The 19,512-nt window shown below is 40.1% G+C and overlaps 1 protein-coding gene across 1 annotated transcript in view; it reads left to right on the forward strand.

Annotated features, from left to right (window-relative positions):
- Positions 1-19,512, forward strand: part of NR3C2 (nuclear receptor subfamily 3 group C member 2) — a 349,492-nt gene that overhangs the window by 281,528 nt on the left and 48,452 nt on the right. The gene's annotated exons all lie outside the window — the stretch shown is intronic.

Genomic DNA, 19,512 nt, shown 5'->3' on the forward strand with positions numbered 1-19,512 from the left:
ACATTTGAATTATGATAGTAACCACATCACTATTCTAACAGATGGCTCTGTCTAGAGATAGGAAAATAGGGGGTTCTGGTAAGGAAGGAAGTGCATAAGAAATAGGTTGGTGATAAGAGCAATGCAAAAGATTGATAGTGGACACATAGTGCCGAGACACCTAAATGGTACCAGAGCAGTTGACCTAGGAAGGCCAGTTCACTCAAGTATGGCATGTCACCAAGACCATTTCATCCCAGTATAAATTGGGAACATCCACTGTTGGTTCCCAAGGTGACCCTCCTTTTGGTGATTAGTCAGAAAGAATACTTCTACTGAACATAATTTTTCACCAAAAGAGTGAAGCAAGGCTAAACAACCAACATGCACATTTTCATTTACTTGTGTTCCTCATTAATCAGTTGATATTATATAGCAAGGCTTTTTTTTTTTAATATGGTCTATAAACCAAAAGAAAAACACATTAAGGGAGGTCATTGTTTTAAATTTTTTTTACTGTCTATTTATTTTTGAGAAAGAGAGACAGAGTGTGAGTGGGGAGGGGCGGAGAGAGGGGGAGACACAGAATCCAAAGCAGGCTTCAGGCTCTCAGCTGTCATCACAGAGCTTGACATGGGACTTGAACTCATAAACCGTGAGATCATGGGCTTAACCAACTGAGCCACCCAGGCATCCCAGAAGGTCCTTGCTTTAAATGGAAGTGTGGGTAAACAAGAATTGCTACTCGGGCCATCCAGCATGTCTCCATTTGACTTTAACAGGAGTTTTAAATGATCCGTTCAGTCCTATTTAGCAAATCTATTAGAAGTTTTTCTCATAAAATACATATAACTTAAAATTTTTCCATTTTAATCATTTTTAAGTATATAGTTCAGTGGCGTTAATTACATTCACAGGGTTGTGCGACCATCGCCACTGTCCGTCTCCAGGATTGTCATCATCCCAGACAGAAACTTTCAACCCATTAAACAGTAACTCCACAGTCTTCCCTCCCCCAAACACCTCATAACCTCTAGCCTATGAATTTGCCTTTTCTAGGTGTTCCCTATAAGTAGGGTCATACAGTATGTATCCTTTTGTGTCTAGCTTATTTCCCTTAAGACTCATGTTATCAGGGGTCACTCTTATTGTAGCATGTACCAGAATTTCATTTTATGGCTGACTATTCCATTATATATAGAATCAGTCCTCATTGTAGATTCTGTATTTGTGAACTGACCTTCTGACTACATTTCTTTGTAACCCCAAAGTCCATACTCAGAGCACTCCCATAGTCCTTCGTAGATGTGCCCAGAGCAGCAATAAATTAGAGTTGTCCAGTGTGTACATTTCAGCTGAGACTCTCTGCCTTTTTGTTTCAGCCCTCTTACTGTGAACAAGTGGCCTTTTCATGGTCTACTTAGTACCATGTGGGGTTTTTTTGCATTTTTGTGCTGTTTTTTGGTGATTTCATTGTTTAAAATGATCTCTAAGCATAGTGCTAAAGTGCTATCTAGTGTTCCTAAAGCAAGATGGCTATGATGTGCCTTAGGGAAGAAAAATATAGGTCTTAGATAAGCTTCTTTCAGGCATGAGTTATAGTGCTGTTGGCTGTAAGTTCAGTGTTATGAATCATATGTATATATATATGTGTGTGTATATATATGTGTATATATGTGTGCATATATATATGTGTATATATGTGTGTATATATATAATAATATATATATATATAAAGGTGTGCTTAAACAGAAATGCACATAAAACAGGATTATATATAAATTGGTTGATAAAGGTGACCAGTGGATCTCGAGAACCTATTACCCTTAGGAGGAGCAGTTCAGTAGTTACTCATTCAGTATTTGCTGCAACTTTATAGAATATAACTACCTTATTTATTTTTACCAAATAGAGAACATTGACCACATTTTATTTATCCATTCATCTGTTGATGGACACATGGGTTGTTTATACCTTTGGCTATTGTGAATGTTGCTACTATAAACATTTGTATATAAGTATCTGTTTGAGTCCCTGCTTTCATTTCTTTTGGGTATATACCTAGGAGTGGAATCTCTGGAGCATATTGTAATTCTGTGTTAAACTTTTGAGGAGGTGCACCCAGGTGGCTCCGTCAGTTGGGCGGCCGACTCTTGATCTCATCTTAGGTCATGATCTCATGGTTTGTGAGACAGAATCCCTCACTGGGTTCTGCGCTGATGGTGCGGAGCCTGCTTGGGATTATCTCTCTCCTCTTTCTCTGCCCCTCCCCCACCAGCTCTCTCTCTGTCACAAAATAAATAAATAAACATTAAAAAGTAAAAAAAAAAAAAAAACCTTTTGAGGAAACACCATACTGTTTTCCACAGCGGTTGTAGTGTTTATATTCCCACCAGCAATGTAACAAGAGTTCCAATTTCACCACATCCTTGCTAACACTTATTTTCTGTTTTTGGGTTATTTTTTTTTTTAATAGCCATACTATTAGGTATAAAATGTTTTGGGGTGGGATTTTTTTTTTTTTTTGAAATATATTGACATATAACATTGAGTAAAGGTAAGGTGTACCTGTTGATTTGATACATTTATATATTGTAATATGATTGCCCTTGTAGCCATCTTAGTACCTCTATCAAGGCACATAATTCTTTTCTTTCTTTTGGTAGGGGTAATTAAGATCTAGTCCATTTGCAACGTTGAGGATTATAATATAATATTTTATACATTCACTATACTGTATACTAAACCTGCAGAACTTAGTTATCTACTAGTTGTGGGTTTATACCCTTAAAACGGCACCTCTCCTCTTCCCTCCCCCTCACCGCCCCCGTAACCACTATTGTACTCTCTGTTTTTACAAGTGAGCCTTTTTTAGATTACACATATAAGTGATATCATACGGCATTTGTCTTTCTCTGACTTATTTCTTAGTAGTTGTGAAGTTGTATCTCATTGTGGTTTTGCTTTGCATTTCCCTAATGACTAATGATGTTGGGCCTTGGTTCATAAGCTTATTGGCCATTTGTAGATCTTCTTTGGAGAAATGTCTATTCAAGTCCTCTTGGTCATTTTTAATTGGGTTGTTTGTCTTTTTGTTCTTGAGTTGTAGAAGCCTTTATGTTTTCTGGATATTAAACTCTTCTCAGAGATACAATTAGTATATTTTTCCCATTCTGTGGGTTGTCTTTTCACTCTTCATAGTACCCCTTTAAAATTAGAGTTTTTAATTTTAATGAAGTGCAATTTATCTTTGTTTTCTTTTATTGCCTATGCATATGGTGTATTCTGTTGATTTGTAATAGTACACACATATCCAAGTGTACAGATTCTGAAAAAAGTACAGAATTGTAAGAATCCTTTTTAACAAATGAGATTTAGGAGAAAGCAGCTTATATTTTAAATCTAAATGAATGTAATTAAAGCATTTGGGAAATAAATAAGAAACCCAAAATAGAAAAGGCCATATATGCTTTGTGTGCATTTGTTTGTTCTAAAAAAAAAATCAAGACAAAATGGAAACACAAAGATTGCTTTCCAATGTTATAAACAGTTACATGTTATTATATAATTATTAGACTGAAAATTTTGTCCCTGTTCTCCAAACTTTGACCTCAGCCCCAACCTAGAGTTCTCTAGTTTTCTCTCAACTAAAGAGCAGGGGAGGCCTGTGTTTCTCAAAGTTGAGAAGGGGGAGAAGTGCCTCTCAGAAAACATTCGGAAATGACCTACAGCCTTTTGATCAGATCACGCCAACAAAAAGAGCTTGGTGAGTGACTCTGTCACAGAACCTGTGTTTTTTTCGGGAGACTACTAGGGTTAGAAAGAATGGCCTGCAACTAAAGTCTGAATGCATACTCCTGCTTCATCCTGCATTCATTCAGGGAATACTTACTAACTGCCACCCATGTTCTGAGTGGTGGTTCTCAAATAGGGAAAATACATGTATATAGTCCTCGTCTCGTGGAACAGACAGTCTAATCAGGTAGACAGATATTGACCTGAGAATCCTCAAATTCCAATTCCAAGTATTGAAAGGGAAAGTACTTTAAGGGCAGTTAATGGGAGGTATTGATCTAGTCAGGAAAAACTTCCCTGGGATTGATTAAAGTAGTGTGAACCAGGTGTAGGGAGTCCAGGAGGAGGGAAGCTGACCTAGACTGAGGGACCAGCATGTGCAAAGCCAGTGGCAGGAAGGAACTCAATTCAGAACAGTGTGATGATGGGACATAGAGGGAAATGCAAGGATGTGAAAGGCAGAATCAACAGGAATCACTGGTGGTCACATTCAGGTAGAGAATGGAAGGGAGGAAGTGGTGGGTGTCGGGGATGACCTCCAGGCCTTCACCTTCAGTGCCAGGTAGGATTTGGTGTCATTCCCTGGGATACGGGAGCAAAGGTAGAGGACCAGACTTTGGAGGGGAAGAGGTAGGGAGTGTATGAGGCCAGTTTTGAACATAAGATTGAATTGCCTTCCAATTATTCAAGAAGAGATATCAAATAAGCAGTTATTATAGACATCTGAAGCCTAAAGAGAGGAGCCAGCTGAAGATACAAATTTTGAATTCATTTTAGACACAGTGGTTAAAGGAAGCAAGACAGGGAAGTGCTACACATCACAGATCCCAAGAAAAGTGAGGGCTTCAAGAGAGACAGTATGGCTACTAACATTAAATGCCATGTGATCTGAGTGAACTGGAGAAGTGAACCACAAAATAGGAAGCACGTGTCACTGGTCACCTGCCAACACTTTGCACATTCATGTCTGCTGAACGTGTCCCTATACTTTCCCTCAGCCAGTTCCTGTACTCCATACCCTTCCAGCAAGTGAAGTAAGGAACTGGCATTTTGTGTAAGGGAGTAATATACGCCATTCAGCTGAGGCTAGAATGCTGTGATGTGATCCCGCCTTGCTCTCCCACTCACTGTTTTAGGCTACCTCTCACCTGCACTGGCAGCTCTTTTTCAGGTATCTGTATCCCCACTTTGTTTCACTGGTACCTCCTCAATGAAATCACGAACTTTGTCTTAATTGGTTTTTAATTTCCAGCACCTGGCATAGGCCTAGTGTCCAAGGCAAAGGAGGAACTCTATAAATATTTGCCGAATAAATGAATTATTGAACAGACGAACCAAACAATCTATTAATCAGTCTGGAAGACACTTTCTAAGTTATCATTGCTAATTATGAGGATGACATTTATGATAAAGAAGTATGATGGGGGTGCAGTTTTCATGAACAGAGGCTTTGCTGTTTAAAATGGTGAACAAAATTTTAACGGTTGATCCTTTGTGTTTGCCTTCGCCTGTGAAACAGATCTGAAAGTTACCAGAGATCTTATCTTCAGCTGTGTACTGGCTTTATTGGAGTTGGAAGAAAGGTGGGGAGCAAGGAATAATTAAGGAAAACATTCTTTCCAATATTTTTTTTATTAAACATTGGGGTGAAGATATGAGTTAATACTTTAAATTAGCATAGAACTTTTCTTATTATAAATGCAAAACTTTTCAAATATGTATTAAATGATTAATTATTCAATTGTACCTTGAAACAGCTTATCATATATTGCTACAGATAGCTGCAAGTATTCAAATTTCTTATCAATTCAGTACACATATTAAAACTCCCATTTAAGCCTGTAATGAAATTTCTTCCAATTTTTTTTTTTAATTTCTGAAAGGCAGATTTAGTGTTACCACTGTGTTTTAAGTCATGGCCAGCATTTTAGAATTAAAAATATATTTAAAAGGATGCTTGCATTCCCTCAAGTGGTAGCCCAACAAGAAATGTTTTTTGAATGATCTTTGTCTTTGTGGTTCTGAACCATTTGTGTACGTATATATGTATGTATGTACGTATGTATGTATATATTTTTGGTTCAGAGACTGTTGGTAGGAGCAAGAGTTTAAGTCTGGGTACCACTTTCTGGACCCCTCCGAGTGAGTGCCCTGAGTGTGCCAGACAGATGCATTAGCCTCAGTTCCTTAGTGATGGAAGATGAACCCCCGCCACTCCCACACCCCGGCTGTGTGATGGCAGCACCAGGAGGGAAGTACAAACTCAGTTATCAGTCATTGTCTGTTTCATGGAGTGCTGCCTGTCCCTGCTGTATCCCCAGGGGGGACCACTGTGCTGCCATAGTCCAGTTGTCCTTAGTGAGGGGCCCTCCCCAGTGCTCTCAAGGACCCCCTGCACCTAAGGTCCTAAAGCTCTAATAGGCCTGGCTCATACCCCAGCCGTGTGTTCCAAGGCCGTGTCATTATTGTTGGGGTGTCTTCATGAAGGCAGGCACAGATGGAGTTAGAACATGGCATGCCCCACCCACACCTCCCAAGGCATCATGGTCAGTATTCCTGAGCCACTCGAGGTGGATTCTGTGCCTGGACCCTTGCTCCAGCTGAGAGCCAGCGATGGATGAGGGACAGGAGTTCTGGTGAGAGGAGCCAGGGAAGTGGGGTGAGCCTGGATAAGCTTCCCCTTTACTGGCTGCATTTGCTTTTCCTCCTCTCTCCCCAGTGGCTCTTCCTCCTCTGTTCCCTTTCTGCTGCTTTCAGACAGGATTTCTTACTTCCCCTGTGCTCACTGGGGCACTGTTCTGTGTAGTTTCCAGTATCTGACCTCCACCCTTTCCCTTTTCCTTCCACTCCCTCTCCCTTCCCTCCTCCTCCTTCTGCTCCCCCCTCCTTCCTTCCTCCCTCTCCATCTCCTTCTCTTTCTGTGCCTGTCTTACACACACACACACACACACACACACACACACACACACACACAGGCACGCCTACGTCCTGTCTGAAAAACCAGCAGCCTTCTGAGATTTTCTCTATTTGGAAATCTCCATTTGGTCAGTATGAGGAAATAAACTTTGAAAGAAGAAAAAGTGTGCCTTATCTTTCCCTCGGACCCTGTGGAAACCAGGCCCTATCCTACCAGTTTGAGGGCCAGAGTCTGCAGCAGAATGGTGTGGCCATTTTGTGTGTTGGACGGGAGTTGAAGCTCCCCCTTTCCATGGTGCTTGCACTGCCCTTCCCCCCATGGTTCCCACCACTCCCTGCCGTTTGCATCTGGCCCTCTTCACTCAGGAGTCTGACACTCCTAAATAGAGAAAAACAATGTCACAAGTCAGCAAATGGTGAATCCTTGTCTACAAGGTGCAGAAACATGACAGAATGGAATTACCTTTCTTTTGTGTAAAGTTCAGGTGTGGAAGACACTGTGCCACCTGAAGGCGCCTAGGCAGAGGGAAATCTAGGGGAAGGTACAGTGAAACCTGAGGAGATCTTATAAGCTACAAATGAGAGATAATCATCTAGTCCTATATGGGAGCAGAGGAAAGGTAGGTACAGAACTCAAAACAAGGGGTATTTCTTCCCTTCTTTTTTTTTTTTTTTGATTCTTTTAAAAACAGCTTTTCCTCCCCATAATCAACCTACCACAATGATAGGAAGTAGAGTCGGAGCAAAGAGTTACTTGCAGACATTTCCAGCAAAGGAGTTTAGAGGAGAGAAGTTCTTAAATAAATGGGTAACCGCTATGGATGCTTCTGCTGAGTTCCTGCTCATCAAAGAAAGTTCCCAAGGTGAGCCCGTAGGGGCTGGGGACCACCCTCAATTGAGAAGGGTGAGAACACTGAAGAGTCCTGTAAGGACTGGCACCATAGGTAGACTTTCTAACTCACTCCTCGACACGTCTTCTTTTTCCCCAAACCCTGCCTTTCATTTTGGACTGCTCTTGGGTGAAGGAGATATGTGATATTTATTCAGTCCATTCAGCAAATATTTTCTGAGCGACTTCAATACACCAAGCACTGTTCTGGGCACTGGAACAACAGGGAACAAATGGAATTCACACTCTAGTGGTAGGTGGGTGGGGTGGTGGAAAACATGGAGGCAGCATGAAGAAGTCCTACCTGCTGTGTCCCCATGGCTCAGGTAGCATACCATCATCCTTGTAAACAACCACGAAAAAGTGGCATTTAAAACAATAAGGTACAGTTTGGATTCTCTCAGAGGATGTACTAGCACCCTTGATTAGCCACATTGACCTCCTGGTGGTGCTTTGAAGGATCTAAGTCCACTCTTGACTCAGGCCCCCTTTATACATGCTATTTGCTCTGTGCAGGAGGATGGTCCTTTCTCACCTTCTTGTCTTAGCTCAAATATTCCTTATTCAGAAGTCCGACCACCAGATCTAGAGAGACTCCTGTAGTCAGTCCCTCCCCCATTATATCACACATTTATTTTCTTTGTAGTAGGTCTCCTGCCTGCATGATATAGACTCAGGGAGGGAAGGCCTGTCTGGTTTATCTTTGCATACCCAGCACCTAGAATACTGTCTGGCATTAGTAAGTGCTTGATAAACTAATTAATTTTAAAATGCTATTTTCAGCATTATTTCCTGCTGCTTCTTTGCATAAATGCTATGTGAACCAAATTAACCTTTCTCTTCTCTTAGTCCTATCTTTCCACTGCCGTGCCTTTGCTAACATTTTCCGTTTCTCTCCCTCAAGCCCAACCCAAAGGATGCCTCCTCTCTAATGACTTCTCTTCCCTTCAAAATCAGAAGGGACTTTTTTCCCCCAAAACCTTTTTTTCTTTTCTTTTCTTTTTCTTTTCTTTTTCTTTTTTTAAAGTTCATTTTTTTGAGAGAGAGCATGTGTGCACAAGCAGGGGAAGGGCAGAGAAAGAGAAGAGGACAGAGGATCCAAAGCGGGCTCTGTGCTGACAGTAGAGAGCCCCATGCAGGGCTCAGACTCATGAACCACAAGATCATGACCTGAGCCAAAGTTGGTCTTTGGCCAACTGAGCCACCCAGGCACCCTAAAAACCTTTTATCTATATTACTTTCTTCTGTATCAGTTGTTTGCTGCTTTTTGTGTTTTATATACATTTTCACTCCAGATACACTGAAATTTCTAGAGCACAGAAAGTATACTTGAAAAAATTTTCCTTAATGTCTAGCAAAATGCTTTTTACATAATTGGCACTTGGTGGCTATTTTTGGTTTGTTAATAAGTACTCTTTCTAGCACAAGCGTCAGATGCAAGATCCCTGATATAGGTTTACTCTGCAGTGCTCTTAGGGCTTGGCTTGTGAACTTCATGAAAAGGATTCATTTTTGTAGGGTTCTCTCAAATTTTACTTCAGGAACATTGTTATATATTAATATTTCTTACATGTTGCTTCTTGTAGCGTACCTGAGAAATTTCCTGATAGTTAATGAAACTGGGAAATTTCCAGTTTAGTATGAAATTAAAACAAAACATAAGAAACTGCAAAGAGAATGCACTGTTGAAGCCATATGGAATCATACAGAGACTGCACAGAGTAATAATGATGCAAGAAACATGTCTAAGATTCAATCTGAATAACTAGAGGGAGCGGTTTTTTATTTTGAATAAAAGTCAGAAACAGTTTAATATGACATGTTATCTGTAAAAGGCTTAGTTAGTGTGGCTAATGCTAGCATGTTGCTTTTTATTTCAATCAACATGCCCAAGGACTTTGGTCTCTCCAGCTAAAAATATTCTTCCTTTCAATAGAAAATAAAACCACTAGAGTGAATTTATTTTTTAAAAAATTTAATTTCAATGCAGTGATTATTATTGCAGGATTGGGGCAGGTGGTGAGGAATGGCTTAGTCAGTTACAAAACAAAGGAGAGCACTAGGCTTCCTCCCTTGACACAGGTCATCCTGTGACAGAGGACGTCTGTGTCATCCTCAGACACAGATGGTGTCTTTGATCATGCTCCTCTAGGTTGTAGGAAGAGAACACTGGAATGTGTCTTGATATACAAAGTGTTCACTGAACTTGCATCTCTAAACAGTTCTAGAACCAAAACCGAGCCACATAATTATCCATTTTTATCGTATCGTACATGACAGATGATTTGGTTTTAATCCCTCACTTCCACCTCTGAACCCTAAGCAAATTAATAGAGTTGTGTACTTGGAGGGCTCTGAAGAGGTTAATTTTTGAGGGGTGGTTCTGGGATTGATACTTTTCTGAAAAAACTAGTAGGGAAGGAAAAGAAAAAAGAGACGGCCATAGTTGGTGACCTTCAGCCTTCTTAGTAAAGCTCATCTTTGTTTCTGTAGTAGGCGTACTGCCCCAGACAGGGTCCACATTCACAGATGTGGCGACCATCGTTTAAAGGCCCATCATCTGTGCTTCCCCCACCTTGAAATGACCACTGTCTCAATAGAATCAGAGGAATTATTAGTATATAAACTCCTAATTTCCTTTTTGCTACAGGTATAATGTCACTCTCTGTCTCAGTCACCTTGGGCTGCTATAACAAAAATGCCACAGGTTGGGTGGCTTAAACAGCAGGCATTCATTTCTCACAGTTCTGGAAGCTGAAAGTCTGAGATCAGGGTACCTGTATGGTCATGTTCTATGAAGGCCTTCTTCCTGGCTTGCAGATGGTGCCTTCTAATTTTTTTTTTTAATGTTTATTTATTTTTGAGACACAGAGAGACAGAGCATGAACAGGGGAGGGGCAGAGAGAGAGGGAGATACAGAATCTGAAACAGGCTCCAGGCTCTGAGCCATCAGCACAGAGCCTGACACGGGGCTCAAACTCACGGACCGTGAGATCATGACCTGAGCCAAAGTCGGACGCTTAACTGACCAAGCCACCCAGGCGCCCCACAGATGGTGCCTTTTTACTGTCTCCTCATGTGGTGCAAAGAAAAAGCTCTGGGGTCTCTGTTGCTGCTTCTGCTGCTGCTTTTTTCTTCTTCTCCCCCTCCTCCTCCTGGTCCTCCTCGTCCTCCTCGTTCTCCTCTCCTCCCACCACATCTTGGGGGATGTGCTCATCTAAACCTGTTTACTCCTACTGTCATCACCTTGGTAAGGTTTAGGACTTCAACATAGGAATTTGGGGAGTGGGGGGGACACACATTCAGTCTGTAGTATCTCCATTTACATGCATACTATGTATGGTACAAAGGCAGTTAATAGTCAAGTGGTTTAGAGGGGAAATTTGAAGAATGATGAGCTGGTGCTTTTAGAGCTTTTGTTTATATAAGTTATAGCTATTGGTATTTACCCATATTAGAAATTAAAACAGGGGCACCTGGGTGGCTCAGTCAATTAAGTATCCAGCTCTTGGTTTCAGCTCAGGTCATGATCTCAGAGTTTGTGAGTTCAAGCCCCACCTTGTTAGCATAGGGCCTTGCTTGGGATTCTCTCTCTCCCTCTCTCACTGCCCCTCCCCACCTTGTGCTCACTGCCCCCACCCCCGTCTCCTTCTCTCGCTCTCTCTCTCAAAACAAATAAATAACATTTTTAAAATAAATTTAAAAAAAGGACAATATAAATGAATATCCTAACCACTTCCCCTAAAGTGAAATTTAAATCCCTTAATTGTTTAGCTAAAAAAAAATGATTAACAAAGACTTGGATTTCATGAGTCATTAATAAATATGGAGAATACCTACAATATGCAAAGCACCACCATGGCTGTTGTAAGGACAGAGTTTCCATTCTCTGGAATATCTTATGGTGTGGTTTGTGAATTAAGACCTAGACATATGTGTAGTGGCCCAACAGAACGAAGACCACATGACAAGTGACGAGTTTTATTTAAGAGGGGTGTTCCTGGGTGCTCCAGGAGTTTAAAGTGAAGGTGATTCTCTTGGGCTGAAGTGATCAAAGAAAGCTGCCTAGTGGGATTGTATAATTTTAAACCTTGAGTCGGCCTCCAAAGGAGGGTGAGAATTTGGATGGGCACAGTGAAGACAATGCTTTACAGTCCACAGGTGAGGAACTGTACCTGAGCAGGAAAGGGGGTGAGTCTCTGACGTTCACAGCTGAAGGTCTCCAACTGCTCATAGGTCAGGAAGAGCTGTGGACTCACACTTCAGAATGGAGGGGGCTCTTTCCCACTCTCCTTTTCTTCTCGTTAATTCTGATTTCCCAAATCTCCTTCCCTCCGCAGTTTTTTGTTTTTGTGTGTCTTGTCTCGTCCCTCCACTTCTGCGTGACCATTGCTTCTTCCAATTTTTCTCTTCCTCTTTTTCTCCTCTGTGTTCGTCCCCCTGTGGCTCTCCAGCCCTTCACTGCCTCTCATCTATCAAATAAAAATATTACATCCCAATGTCAGCTTAGTTTTTAAGTTGAGACATAATTGACATGTAACATTGTATTAGTTTCAGTGTACAACGTGATTTGATATTTGCACATATTGCAAACGATCACCACAGTAAGTCTAGTTAACATCTGTCACCATAGTTAATGAAGGTTTTTTTCTTGTGATGAGAATTTTTTTTAATTTTCTTTAATGTTTTATTTATTTTTGAGAGAGAGAGCATGAGTGGGGGTGGGGCAGAGAGAGAGAGGGAGACACAGAATGTGAAGCAGGCTCCAGGCCCTGAGCTGTCAGCACAGAGCATGATGTAGAGCTTGAACCCACAAACCCTGAGATCATGATCTGAGCTGAAGTCAGACACTTAACCAACTGAGCCAGCCATCCAGGCACCCCATCTTGTGATGAGAATTTTTAAGATCTACCTTCTGAGCAACTTTCAAGTTCTGAAACGAGATGTGTTCAGGTTTTCATACACCTTTGCAGGGGGAAGAAAAACAAAGAACAAAGTTGCTGTTTCACTTCAATATTACCTTTCTTGCTCTCTTCTTTGGAGTGGTAACCCAAAATGGGAAGCTTTTTCACTCACGTTCCACCCATCTTGGTCTTGGTCTTAGTCTTAAAATCATTGAAATTGTTCCAGAAGCTACTCAAAGAAGTGACTTTGCTTTTCTGATTTTTATTATATTTTATATCCTTCCTGACCACTATCCTTTGTACTTGTTACAGAAAAACACTGCTGTCAACTGGCTGCGCGGCCCCACCCCCAGCCCTTTATGCTGAGCAGTAGTGAGGGAGGGATTCGAATCACAGTCTCTTTCCAGGTTGTGAGGCCCAGTGTCTGGCTGGGAATGGGGTCCTGCCTGCTTTTGAAGCATCGGCCTCTACCCTCCATGCTTCTGGTAGATGAACCCAAAAACTCCCCCCAAAATCATTTGTTTGTCATTAAAGACTGCATGGCCATTTTGTTCTGATTAGAGAATGTTCGGAAGTTCATAGAATTTCAGAGTATAAGGGAAGGTTAGGAACATCAGCTGTACTCAGCTATCTTGACTAGCAGTTTTCTGCAAGTGGGTAAAGAAGATGAGAAACATTTAGGCTGTGCTTTGAATAAGCGTTGTGTTCATGTCACTTCATGCACATGTGTAGTATGGTTTCAGTGTTGCTGTTTTACAGAGGAAACAGATGTCACTACGGGTATAGTGGCCTGGTCGTGTTATACTCACTTCACCCAGTCATGAATGATGCAGTTGTTCATAATGTCCTGAACAAAATCTGCTTTGTGACAGATGTTCAGAATAATAAGAAAGGACACGTGGCTAATGTCTAATAAATTAATTGAGTTGAACATCATCTTTTTTTATTAGTATTTAGGCAGATGACTTACCAGCTTTTAGAATGATTCAAACTCAAAAACAAAAAAACCTTTCTTCCAAAACCATGGCACCCGAAAACATTTTCTAGGACCCAGTTTGATTAATGAATTGAGTAGTGTCTGTGATAACAGTCTCTGGGGGTTCGGCTGTTTTCTTCTTGCACAGTAAGACTTTGCAGGTAGAAGGAGGAGTCCGCGGTCCTGTCATGCGAGCACAGTTGCTTTCTGCCTTCTGCAGCCCCACTCTCACCACGCGCGCACTGGCGGGCACCTCTGTGTGAGCCACACTCTGCCATTACCTTGGAAGCCTAACTGAATACCTGGGCTTTATCGGAGTAAATGTCCTTCCTTATAACCTGGGCCAGGTCTGTGGCTAGAATAATGTGACTTTGGCTTCAAGAAGACCATGACTCCATACGTTGCGATTTAATACAAATCTTTTATTGTACTAGGAAAAGTGCTTTGCTGTCACCCTTCACCCACACAATAGTCTAGCCACACTCCTGAATTCAGCAATGAACTTTGTTGACATTCTTGAAATTCAGTGGTTATCAAGGAGGAATCTAGCCTTTTTACGGCTCCTTTTCACAAGTGAGGAAACTGTGGTTGTTTATTGAAAGTAAGCCATGTCTTTAAGTCTATACCTGAAGTGTCCCGGTTTGAGGCAGTAATAGCTCACTGAAGGTTTTCTGTCTTCTGTTGGAACATCTGTGGTCTGCATATCATTAAATCTGCAGAAATTTAGTGTTAAAGTCTACATCCTACAAAAATGAGACTTTGATAATTTAAAAAAAAATCCTTTACCAGAGAATATTGGTTTTTTTGTATGCTCTCTATGTGTCGAGCAATTGAGGTGTTAACTCTTAACATGGTTTGCATTTTATTAAGTGCTCATGAGGTTCTAAGCATGCTATTGGGTATTTTAACCTTAATATAGCAGGTAAGAGGAAATTTTCACAGTGGGTTATAGCTTCCTGTTTTCTTTCCTGTACCACAAATATGTGTCCTTGTACCAAAAGAAATTGTGCTATGTAAGTATTTTAAAACCTAAGGTACAAAAGAGTGTTTTACAAAAAACTGTACCTAAAATATATGGTGAAAAGAATTTTTTTCATGATTTCTAGGACTGTCAGTGGCAAATTATGGTCATGTAGCCAAGCCCTTTCTCAGTTTTTAGATTGTCAAATATGATTTGATCTGTGTAACGTCTGTTGAAGTCAGTGGCCATTTGTGATGCTTAGGTTCAAGGGTACTTCTAGAAAAACACATCCCTTCTGGAACGTCACTTAAGGTGACAAACAAAACACTGAGTTAGCTTTTAACTCTTACTAGAGTTGGCCATGTACAATTAATAGAGAATTGATGAATGTCATAAAGACCACTGGGATACCACTCTCTGGCTCACTAGTCCAGAAAAGCAACATTCTCCAGCAATTCCTAGACCAAAGTGACTAAGTTCTGCCCTGGCTGTAAATAAATGACGTAAATACTATAACAGACATCAGAACTGCAGCTAGCCTAATGGTCCTTTTATGGATACATCTTGTTCATCGGTTAAGGAAAAATCTGGTAAGACTATGAAAAAAAAATGTATATCATACACTGGAATAATTTGGATCTTCAAATTGAGTTCATTTTTATTTTAATTAAGGTTGGGGGGGGAACCTGTTTCTGCATGTTATTTTTTAGGGAAATAACAAGCCTAAGACAGGGACCATCTGTTAACACTGACTGCTTAACACGATGTTACATTTATTTGGACATAATAATGTGGTCTGCAGCATCAGATGTAAGGTCTGGTCTTTCAGATCGGCTGTGATTGTGCGTGCACCACACCACTGAAATTTCACTCTCTGTGTAAGACTGACAGTATTACAATGTAATACACACACACATTCCTAGGGGCAACTTACAGAAGTAAGAGCAATGTTAGCAAACTTGCTTGTGAAGTCTTGAGGCTCCAGGGAGCCTGGCCCTGAATGAGCCTTGCTGGGTGTTGTTGGTATCTATATTTTACGAGCAACTCACAGTGTGTGAAATCCATTGGATTTACCTGTTCTCAGTGGCTACCAGATATTTATTTAGCACTGGTGTAATTGGGGATCTACACACATACAAAAATCAACCACAGATGATTATCCAGGAGAACACGCGCCTTCGAAGTGATGAGAGTTGCCTGTTGCTTAATCCATGGGCTAACGTGAAAAGTTTCTTTTTGTAGCTCCTTACTAAATAAAGTGATGTTTGACACCCCTGAAAGGTATTTAGGTGACCAGGGTACACTTTAGTGCAATATTGCTAAAGAATTGTAAGTTAAAAAATGTCACTGTACCTTTCATAGACTCCTGTAGTTGAAAGAGCTGGGGACCTTTTATGCTTTGGCATTTATAAAATCAGCCAATGTGAAGGGATTATGTTTATGAAATGTAAATTCTTGGAAAGAGAAAAGAGTGATAAAGGTAGTTGTATTTTCCCTTCTCCCTCAGGGTACCAGAACTACAACAGACAGACCTTTGAGAAAGTGTTTCTGACTGACTTTCTGAAATTATGGTTTATTAAAGAATTTTCACTCTTACTGCTTTTAAAAAACATTTAGCACAGCCTGCAGTAAAAGTACATACAGTAAGATTAAAAATCCATCAAGACACAAAAAGGTGAAAGGCAAGTAGCAGAAACCGAGAAGAAAAGAGATTAGTTTATATATTATAAAAGAAGAATGAATGAAAAGCCCGAACCCTAAGAGAAGCTACATAATTAATGCACATCCTAGTTTCTTAATCTCAATCAAAGTACAGCAGATAGGATCATGGGCTGCAGAGAAGCCTTTTTGTTTCTAATAGAAATATTTTCAATTGTGATAAAAATACTCATAAAATTTACCAACATAACCCTTTTTAACTCTATAGTTCACTAATGTTAAGTATATTCACACATTAGGTAAATAAGTCCTCGTTCCTTCCTTCCTCCAGACCCTGGGAATAGCCGTTCTACGTTCTGTTCCTATGAGTTTGACTGCTCCACATACCTTATATGAGTGGAATCACACAGTATTTGACTTTCTGTGACTGGCTTATTTACCTAACAGAATATCATCGAGGTTCATTCATGTTGTAGCATCTGTCAGAATATCCTTCCTTTTTAAGGCCGAATAATATTCCATTATATGAAAATAGCACATTCTGTTCACCCATTCATCTGTCTAGGGACACTTGGACTGCTTCCACATTTTGGGTATTATGAATAATGCTGCTGTGAACACGGGTGTACAAATGTCTCTTTCAGACCTTGCTTTAAATTTCTGCAAAGATTCTTTAAGTAGAAGTTAGCTTGTGTTCTGTCTGTAGATAGCCACAGCATGAGAAGTCACAGGAGACATTCGGGCTAATACTTAGAGCTCCTGAATTCTGCAGATGCCCATAGTTTGGAATGTTTTGTAGCTTGGGCTTATCAAATATTTACCTGTAACAGAACAGAAGATAAATATGATTCCAGGATTGCATTTAGTTTGGGCCAATAATTTCCCAAATCAGCTGCCTCCAGATAGACCTCCAGATAACTGAATGACTAAGCTTTTCATATACTTTTTTAGTAGTGTCTTGGTAAACCGATACTTGAATACCAAAACAAGAGTGTTCCTTAATGGCCAGTGGCCAATAGGTTCAAAGGACTATCCTCATAATGTAAAATAAGGCAATACTGTTAACATAATAATGGCAAGAAGGCATGGGTCCTATAGACACAAAAGTTGTTCCGATTATTTACTAAATTAAAAGCAGGAACTGGCATATGAATCATTTAAATTGTGAATGTCTTTAATACTCTGATTATAATGGGACTTTTTCTAATTCCCACTGTTATCATGAAAGTAAATTCCATTTTCAACCTCAAATTCTCTCAAAAAGCCAGGAAAAAAATATTTTCTAACTCTTGAATTATTCACTTTTGTTCCAAGTTATTAATCAGGTTTGGAGACATTAGATTATTTTAATATTTTAAAACTATTTCCAAATGACCATATGATTTTATGGACGTTCTAAGAGAGAACCAGATGAAGTTATAGCTCTGAATAAAATTGGTTTCTTAGTTTGAGAAAATTACAAGTTTGCAAAACTATTGAAATATTTCTTTTATCTTTTTGAAGTGTTTTTTAAAAAATATTTTAGAACGATTATTCTTGTAGATTTTATCCCAAGGTCTTTGGAATCGGAACAGGGTCTCTATGCCCATTTTGGTTATTGTATTTATTTATCCAAAAATAGAGTTCATTCTGTTCTGCAAATGAGATGTTTATAAACGGATGACATGTGCCCACTGTGGAGAAGGCTGTCAGTTATTCAGTCCTGACATTCACTTTAGTACAAGGATGTTGCCGACTTCAGTAATCTCTTACTGCCTTTGTATTGGTTCAGTGTTCAAGGGTGACTTTTGCATTTACTTTTATGTTTTAGGAGCATTATACAAATTTTGTCTTTTCCCCAAAGTTGCTCATGTATTTTTACATTACTGAAAATGAGGTAAGATTATAAAATGAATAAAAGCACGTAGCAAAGAGTACTTCTGTGAAGTAATATTGTAAAATTAATACCAGTATCGTGCCAAAAAGATTGTCCTTGTTTCAGCTTCTGTGGATGTACATTTCTGTGCATTTAATCTAATTGTGCAAAAATGATGTGCTGTAAAATGTGTTTTCAAGATGGCCTATTTTCTTGAGATTTCAAGCTATATTGAGTACCTGGTACTCTTCATTTGAGAACTCAATTTCATGCAGTGGAAACAGCAGCGGCATTTGTAAACACAAAATCTTCCCACATAATGGAGGGCAAAGGGTAAACAAATGAGCGTATATAATAACAAAACATATGAGGTACCAAATATCTCTTCATAGTTGTGAAGAGATGCTCTGGAGAAAACAGCTAAAAACTGTTGGGCCACTGGCAAGTGCGGAGAGAGATAAACGGCCTGAGTTTGAGATGGAAAACCTGGGGTTGGCTCCGGGCTGCATCGTGTACCTGCATTTCCTTATCATGAGCATGAGGATCATTCTTCACAGGGCATCATGAGAATTGGCAAGAATAAGTTTAGCCTTGGTGTACAGTAGGCAGCCCATGCATGACAGCTACGAAGACCACGGAGGTTATTCAGGTAATAATAATACCTCAAGAAGGAGTTAAGGAGATGCTGTTCAGACTGAAAGGGCAAAAAAATAAAAATAAAAATAAATGCTTTCTTTAGGTGTGCACACATTGATCTTCTAATCTGTCTTCTGGTAGAATCTGAGGTCTCTCTTTACCCTTAAATCTGTGCATGGATGTTTTGTCAACACATCTGAGAACAGAAGCACTTGAACACGGAGGTGTTTAGTCCTCATGTTCTTCTCCAGGCACGTTCCTTTCACCTTCCTGAAAATCGGCACTCTCTCTGGTTTTTCTGCATTATCAACCTACATGTAGAAATAATCATGATAATACAATATTATTTTCCTATAAAGTCATTTTAAAAATTTGATTATTGCTTGGTTTGTTTTAGGCAAAATGATCTTGGGTCTCTCAGAAAGCATTTTGTTTTCTTATACCAAAAAAACAAAAGAATATAAGAGTTGCACAGTACTTTATAATTTAAGAATTTCCAGGGGCACCAGGGTGGCTCAGTCGGTTCAGTGTCTGACCTCGGCACAGTTTGTGGGTTTGAGCCCTGCATCAGGCTCTGTGCTGACAGCTCACAGCCTGGAGCCTGCTTCGGGTTCTGTGTCTCCCTCCCTCTCTCTGCCCTTCCCCACTCATGCTCTCTCTCTCTCTTTCTCTCTCAAAAATTAATAAAAATTTTTAAAAGGTTAAAAAAGAATTCCCATATAATTGATTCCTACATTTCTGCAAGGTTGAAATTGTTATTAGTATCCCAGTTTGACATGCAGTAAGTCTGGGTCTCAGAAACAGAACCATCGCAGACTCACAAAGCCAGCACCCGGAAGGGCTCATGGGCTGCACATCTCCTGACCCTCCTGAGGTGAAGCCAAGGATGGCTGTGCTGTCTCCAACACAAGGTGGCCTGAGGAATCAAATGCATAGAGTCTG

The sequence above is a fragment of the Lynx canadensis genome, chromosome B1 (assembly GCF_007474595.2).
Source record: "Lynx canadensis isolate LIC74 chromosome B1, mLynCan4.pri.v2, whole genome shotgun sequence".
Taxonomy (NCBI): Eukaryota; Metazoa; Chordata; class Mammalia; order Carnivora; family Felidae; genus Lynx; species Lynx canadensis.